This window comes from Lichenostomus cassidix, chromosome 2, assembly GCF_008360975.1.
Source record: "Lichenostomus cassidix isolate B80296 chromosome 2, HeHo_3.0, whole genome shotgun sequence".
In the NCBI taxonomy this organism is placed as follows: domain Eukaryota; kingdom Metazoa; phylum Chordata; class Aves; order Passeriformes; family Meliphagidae; genus Lichenostomus; species Lichenostomus cassidix.
This window is the reverse complement of record NC_139482.1, coordinates 44,390,792-44,398,725: the sequence shown is the minus strand read 5'-3', so window position 1 is coordinate 44,398,725 and position 7,934 is coordinate 44,390,792.

The window sequence follows — 7,934 nt, the reverse complement described above, 5'->3', positions numbered from 1 at the left end:
AAACTACTTTTAAAATGTGAGTGAATGCAAGTCCCTTTATCTATATGAAAATGGATGGAAATTTATTCAGTGCATTTATGGTGTATGAAAGGTTGTATTTAATGTTATCTGGTCTTGACCTTTAGACTGAAATTTGCATTTGATTTTCGATGCCTCTGAGAACATTTTACTTCCTGCACTAATTCCATTTCTAAACTGTGAGGACTGCAGACTCTGTTGCAATATTGGTCATTTTACACTGCTGCTGGTAACTTCAAAGGGCTTTATAAAGTTAGCTATTATTTTGAAGCAAAATTATGCATTTTGGTTCCAATGGGATTATATAAGGAATAGACTTGTTCAAAATGGACACATTCCTTTTGCTCTAAATTATCTGTGACTTCTCTTTGAGAAGGTTTACCATTATGTCGTAAATAATGCTTGGGTTCACACCAAGACATAGCCTAAAAAATAAAGCCTTACAAGAAGACATAGATTATGATAAAGTGCTTGACATGCCATTTTATAATCCCTTTTATAAACTCAGTCACTTAGACATAGTAGTGTTACACATTTTATGTCATACTTCATTTCCCAAGTGTCTGTGCACAATTTCATGTTTCATAAGCATACATTCATTCATACATTCATTCTTTCTTTTTTTATATATTTTATGTCTCTGTTCTGTCTCTTTCTCTTCCATAGAGTATAGTAAACTTATGGCTACCTTAATCTTAACACCACCACCTCACTCAACTGGTCTCACATACTCAAATTCAGAATGATCATTCTCCATTCTTATTTAGCATTAAATCCAGTGAAGTCCACTTCAGAACTGAAGAAAGGCTTTTACTTCTTAAAGCTTGTCTGCTTTTCCCCCCCAGTCACACCAGTACCAATATATTTTGACAGAAGATATTGTCTCCATTATTAATTCTTGGCATTAAAAAGTGACACTTGAAGATCAGGACCTCAGAATGAGACAAGGGAGTGCATTTGCTCATATACATAATTAAAATGCAGTATAACTTGATGTATCTATATATCATGGTCCTCTGCTCGCTTTAGAATGAGCAAATTGATGGTTGGTGTCGTTAGCACAATGAGGTCAGTGGGCTGCTGCATTAGGCAATAGACTCCATTACCTACATTACACTTGGGTTCACTTGAAGCTCATGAAAGGAAAAGGGATGCTCTCAGAGGCTTATGTGGAGGTGTAACTTCAGATCAGATCAGATCTCAGTTCAGAATGCATCAGAAATTTAAAAAAAATTATATGAAAGTACTTGAAATAAGATAGTGTACTGATAAGCTCAACAGAGTAGTATCCAGACAATTGCATTATGACTAATGCAGGTCAAGCAACAAGGGGAAATGACCTGTATTTAATAAATTTAATTTGTGATTACACAATACTGATAGCCCTAATTGAATGACTTATTCAATACATATTCCTAGTACTCATCAGATGTATTCTCTCAGGAACACTAACAGTATAGAGCTTATATATTAAATTCAGAGAAGCTATTTGCAATACGTATTACTGGTCAGGGCAGTCATATTTGCTGAGTAGTATAACTATAATACAATATAAGAACTATTCCAAGAAGGAAAAAGCAGTCTGGCTGAAAAAATTGTACCACCTTTATTTAGAAGCACAGTAACACGCAGAATTGTCATTAATGTCATCAACAAGAACTTGGCTGAGAAGTCAGATTTAAATCACAATGTTTAAGGCTCCCCCCTTGGCACTGTGCCATTCCAAGACTGCTCCATGGAAGCATGATATAATACAGTGCTAACAGCAAAGCAAGACCTAGTTTTTTTTTCTTATATTGGAAATTGTTTCCTTTCCTGTTTTTTATTTAAAATAATTATATGGGACCTGCCCATGAGAGATGTTACTGTGCTAAGCATGGCAGTAACCAGTAGTTTGTGTTAGGGGGTAGGATTTAATAGCTGAGCTAGAAATTATCTGCCTGTGGAGGATGCAGGATTGTGATGCTCTTTATATGGATATGGTGCATAAATATGGCCACAGAAACAGATCAGAAAATAAGGAGGAGAAGGTGTGGCATGTGGTGGGGACACCTGCTTTTTACACTACCCCCACCCAAGGCTAGAGCATTCTCCCAGGAAGTGAAGGGAGGTGGCTTTCCATCCTACTTTGGCCAGACAGGTTTTGGCTGCACAGACTCCTACCCAAAGAAATGCCCAACCTACATGGCTATAGGTACTGAGCTGGGACTGGGCAAACAGGCTGTAGTGGAAGGGGGGCCAGTGTCAGGCAGTAGATGGGAGGAGGTCTGGGAAGTTTCCTCTCTGTAGCCTGTCAGTCTTATAGTAAGTGAAGGCATAATGAACTCCCTAAAAATCTTATGCATTGCACCAGTCAGAAAGGAACTTGTACCTTCCTTGTCTCAAGTTTTTGATTTTCTTCTGGAAAAGGCCCACAACCCAACACAACCACAGCCCCCTGCCAAATCCCCAAACAGCACTGTTTTTCTTCTGAGCCCTCCAGCACCCCACTTCACTTTTGATTGTTCCAGTGCAGCATCTTTCTTCTCCCAAGTGAGGGATTATTAGGCACAATCTTCCCTCCTCCCTTGTGTTTTGCATCTCTTCTCCTGGCTAGTAGTGATATATTCTGGGTTTCACATTCTCTGGCAATTGACCTGTGAGTTCCTCCTTTTCTGTTATGAATCGTCTCATGTCTGTTCTGCCTTCTGCTCTCTGTCACAAATGCTGCCTTCTGTTCTCAGTCACAGTTGGGTTGTTTTTTTTTTGTTTTGTTGGGGGTTTTGTGTTTGTTTTTAGTTTTTTAATTTTTAATTCTTTATCCCTTTTTCTGCTTAGTATAATTTCTGTGTTTCTTTTATGCTATGGAAAAATAAAACAATATAAAAAATACTAAAAAAACCCTCAAACCAATTAAAAAAAAACCCAAGAAACCTCCCATGAAAATTCCTACGTGCACTGCCTTCCTTTCACTGAGCTTCAATGTATAGACACCACTGAGATGACTTTTTTATCGCAACTGACTGCACACTTGCCTGACTCCACACATTTTGTCTGACTTGCTCCTCCTTGGCTATAGATACTACAGGCTCTGTAACATCAAACATAAATTATCAGAGAGAAAGTCTTGTTGCTTCAGTATGTACTGTTCCTTTTTCTACTGCTCAGTATATGGCAAAAAATAACACTTCCCAAATCGGAGTATTGTGCTGCTGTTGGTTACCAGCCTGGAAAAGTACTAATTTTTATTATCTATCTTCTGCTGTTTGAAAAGCAGCAATGTTACTGTTGGCTGAGACTATTCTATGGTTTGTGGAGGTTTGACTGCATTAGAACCAGCCCTGCTTGTGGCTCAGAGCTGTGTGGCAAAAATTGCTTGCTCTGAGTGAAAAAACAATCTCCTCTCCCCAGACTGGTACAGTTTTTTGTGTTAAAGCTCAGAAGATCTCTGCTAGTCATGGCACTACCTGGCAAACTAAGCTGGCATTCCTAATGAATAACCCGGCTGCTTAACTGGGATAAGCAGATGATTGCAACCCAGTATGAATGTTTTAAATTCCCTGGTGGCAGGTTGACCCTGGCAGGATGCCAGGTGTCCACCAAGTCGCTCTATCACTCTCCTCCTCCATTAGACAGGGGAAAGAAAATATCATGAAAGGCAAACCTGACACAACTTGGGAAAGCAGATTTTATTTATTACCTATCAAATCAGAGCAGGATAATGAGAAATAAACCCAAACATTAAAAATGCCTTTCTCCTCCTCCTCTCTTCCCAGGCTCAGCTTCACTCCCTATTTTTTCCCCTCCTCCCCCACCAAGGTGCAGCAGGGTGGGAACCAGGGGTTATGATCAGTCCATCACTCACTGTCTCTGCCACTCCTTCCTCCTCACATTTTCTTCTGCTCCAAAGGGGGGCCCTCCCATGGGAGACAGTCCTCCAAACTTCTCCAACATGGGTCCCCCATGAGGCCACAAGTCCTGCCAGCAAACCTCCTCCAGCACAGGCTTCCCACAGGGTCACAGCCTCCTTCGGACATCCCCCCTGCTCCATGATGGGTCTTGCCATGAGCTGCAGGTGGATCTCTTCTCCACTGTGGACCTCCATGAGCTTGCAGGGGAACAGCCTGCCTTACCATGGTCTGTACCATGGGCTGCAGAGAAATCTCTGCTCCTCCCCCTCCTTCACTGACCTTGGTGTCTGCAGAGTTGTTTCTCTCACATACACTCACTCTGTTCTTCTCTGGCTACAGCTGCTATTGTGCTGGTTTTTTCCCCTTTCATAAATATCACACACTCACAGAACATTCTGAGTTGGAAGAGACCCACAAGGATCATCAAATCCAAGGCTTAAATGAATGACCCATACAGGGATCAAACACACCAAAAAAATGTTCTCCCGGAGGCACTGCCACCATCCCTGATGTTTTCAGTCTTAGCCAGCAGTTGGTGTGTCTTGGAGCTGCCTGGCATTGGATCTGCCTGACATAGGGGAAACTTCCAGCAGCTTCTCACAGGAGCCACCCCTGTAGCCCCTCACACCACTACCAAAACCCTGCCATGCAAACCCAATATATCCCCAAAGGGGATGGACTTGCATCCTTCCAAAAACCAGTGAATTGTGATACCCATCTCTGACAATGGGAAACATTTTCCCAGGCTGAAAGTTTTCATAAGAAAAAGTGCTAAAGAATGTCAATATGTGTTACAATAAGAGACAGGATACCATTAAACACTTGTACCTCATTCACTTTGCATTCAGTTTTCCCTCATTTAGAGTCACTGCAGAAGAGACAACTGGATAGTGACTCATTTGCAGGGGAAAATGTGGTTAGTTTATCTGACACTGTATTCTGAAAAAAGATGAGTGAATCAATCATATAAATTATTTTCATCTGCTCCTTTGATTGCTTCCCAACATTCCTCTCCCTCAGGAATCTGACTGCTACAAATACTTTAAATCATATGTATATTTTTCTAATGCCAGCAGAGTATAGGCTTTGCCATCGCTGATCCATGTATTATAGCAGAACATCACTTGCAGAGAGGAAAATGACAGCAGTAATAAAAGACCACTTTAACTGTCTTCACTCTTCCTGCCTATTAGTTGGGTTTTTTTCTCTTCCTTGTTTCATTCCTTCTTAATTTATTTTGATGTCAATGTAGTGTGTTGATAAAGAAGTACTTCACAGCCAAAATAAATCCAAAGATGAATGGATCTTAAACACCAAAGATGGGCTTTTCTACAGTCCCTCAGTTATTCATCATAAAGAGGTTAGGAGTGCCTGGCTCTTTTCCCCTGTAATACCTCCAAAAGCACACAACATCTTGAAAATAATATTTTACCTTTCCTTTGTGCTACTTCTTTCTCTTTGTCACACCTCGGGTATCTTTCTCACTCCCTACAGTCTTGGTAGACTTTTTTCCTGAAAGCACATTCTGGAGCCTTTATTAGCCTGAAGGTTTGTGAGATGGATGTGACTACATACCATAAAAAGCAGTGTAAGGTACTGGGCTTTTATTCAGGGTACTGGGTACTGGGCTGTATTCAGTACCTCAGATGGACCAAGAGGTGACCAAGGAAGACTTACAGAAGGAAATGGTCACTATCTGCCGCACCAACCACTAAAAAAAATGCAGGAAACATATCTTCTAGATCCTGATGTCTATTGTCTGAGATAAGAAAGAGGAGAGCTATCTAGGGTGGTTTATGGAGCAGAATGATGAATGTCTCCAGGAGACCCGGGCATTACATAATAATCCTGCACTGTGGAGAGAGCGGGAAGCATCCATACTTGTTTTGCCAATCAGGATGGCTGTTAATCAAGAAACACATTCTCCTTTCACTGGCAACGACATTGAGGTAAATTCCTGCTTCCTCACATGCTCTGCTATTTCCATGATTTTGGAAGAAATACATAGTAAAAATGCATTCACCAGTGTACAGGAAAATTCACATTAAAAAGACATGCATTGACTGCTCAGAATGGGATGCAGACATAGTGCCACAAATCACTTTTCGGATTTTCCCTTTGCTCTGGAGTCTGCTGCCATTGCACTTTTGAGTTTCTGCATTAATCAGGACTATAAAACCTAAAGAGAATTATTAGTCTCTATGAGAAAATTCCATTTCTGCTGCAATCTGTTAGCACCTGCAGAACTGCAGTGTTGCTGCATTGTCAAGGGGTGGATTCATATAGGCACTCTACTGAGTACTGCTGGGCTTGTTTTCTAAGCTCTGTGAAGCAAAGCAAGTGCTGCTTATTAACAAGTTCACCTTCCTTCACCTCACTACCTCTCTGAAATCGTATTCCTTCTTTTGGGGAAAGCAGTGGAGAACCTCCTGCTTTCCAACCATAGCAATATTGGTGGCAATATCTGGGTCTTGCTCAGAGGCAGATGGCAGGTAATGCCCAGCTGGAGGGTACCCAGGGAGTGGAGGCTGCTGTTGGCATGACCAGAATCATGTTCATGCTGGCAGCAGTCATGGTGTAATTTGCTGGTGCCTGGAGTTTCTGGCTGATTCCCAACACAAATGTGGATCCCCTTGTGTGAGCTGAGTCGGTTTGAATGGGGCTTTCCTTCTCTCACCTACCTTCACCTGCAGTAGATTGGCTTTGACAAACCTGTGTAATTGCTATGATTTAAGCAGTGCACTTCAAAAGGCCTCCTTTAAAAGCACGTGGCCTGTAAGAGCCATAGTTATTGCCCTGGAGACATATTAGAAATGGAGTTATATATCAAGGGGCAATTGTTTAGGTCAGTTGAAATAGGCACAGCCATTCCCTTCTTTCTTTACCCTGTCTCTGGCTGGGCTGTTTTGTTCTGCCCTAAAATGTTGCTAAAGTCTCTCTGTGCCACACACACTTATAAATTCTCCTTTCATCATGGCTTGTAAACATACAGAAATAGTGGGACATTCTGACCATGTAGTTTGAATTTTGCATTTTGTATTACCATGCACAGGTGAAATGGCCAGGCTGCACCTGAATGTCTGAGCATCTCAGTGCTGGTGCATTCCTGCTTCTTCTTGCAGAATTTGGAAGATTTCCTTCTTTCTGGTCCTGAGGCCGGGGGAACTGAGACCTACAGTACTTGGATTATGGTGCTAAGGGTTTCCTCTTATTAACCAGACCACAGACCATCTGTCAGGCATTTCCAATCGCTAATTTAAAGGACAGATGGATCGCCATGAAAATAGTTCCAGCTAATTGAACTTGTCAAATACAACTGTCTAAATCCTATCAGACCTTGCTGGAAAATATGCTCTAAACAACTCTTGAAAAACCAGTCTTTGGAATACTAGGATGTTTAAAAACAGAATAAAATTATCCCATGTGAAATCATAGAATGCAAGATTGCTCCCTAAATTCTCAGGTAGATCTATTTTGTTGGTCTTGGAGCCTTCAAAAACTGTTAAAAAGGATCCTTTTTGGATCTTAGTTGATGATGCCTTGCTCATGTCGTGGCATGCAGGAAGGAGTGATTCTCTTATATCCAAATGAGATATTTCCTGCAATGAAAGCCCACTGTGAAGGAAATGGCAATTAGGTGTTGAATCCCACAACAGCAATACATGTGTGTAAAAGTTAGTCATGCTGTTGTGGTGAAAATTGTTTACTTATTATTATTTAAAATATGACCTTAACATTACTCTTTCTACAATCTTGCAAATATTTAGCAAGGCTTCATTTCCTGTAAATTGTTTGATATAGAACAACAGTGATTTATACATGTGTAAGTATGCATATGTCATTATCTCTGTGTGACTTCATGGATACTGAATCAAAAGTGTTATGGGAATCAATTACTCATGAGAGTATATGTACTTCAAATGCTGTGTTTTTAAATAGGTCGCTTCCTACTTTCTCATGTTTGACCGCTAATTGCAGAGGGCAGTTCTGAGTTAAATAACCTGCAGGGCAAGAATTATTTATTGC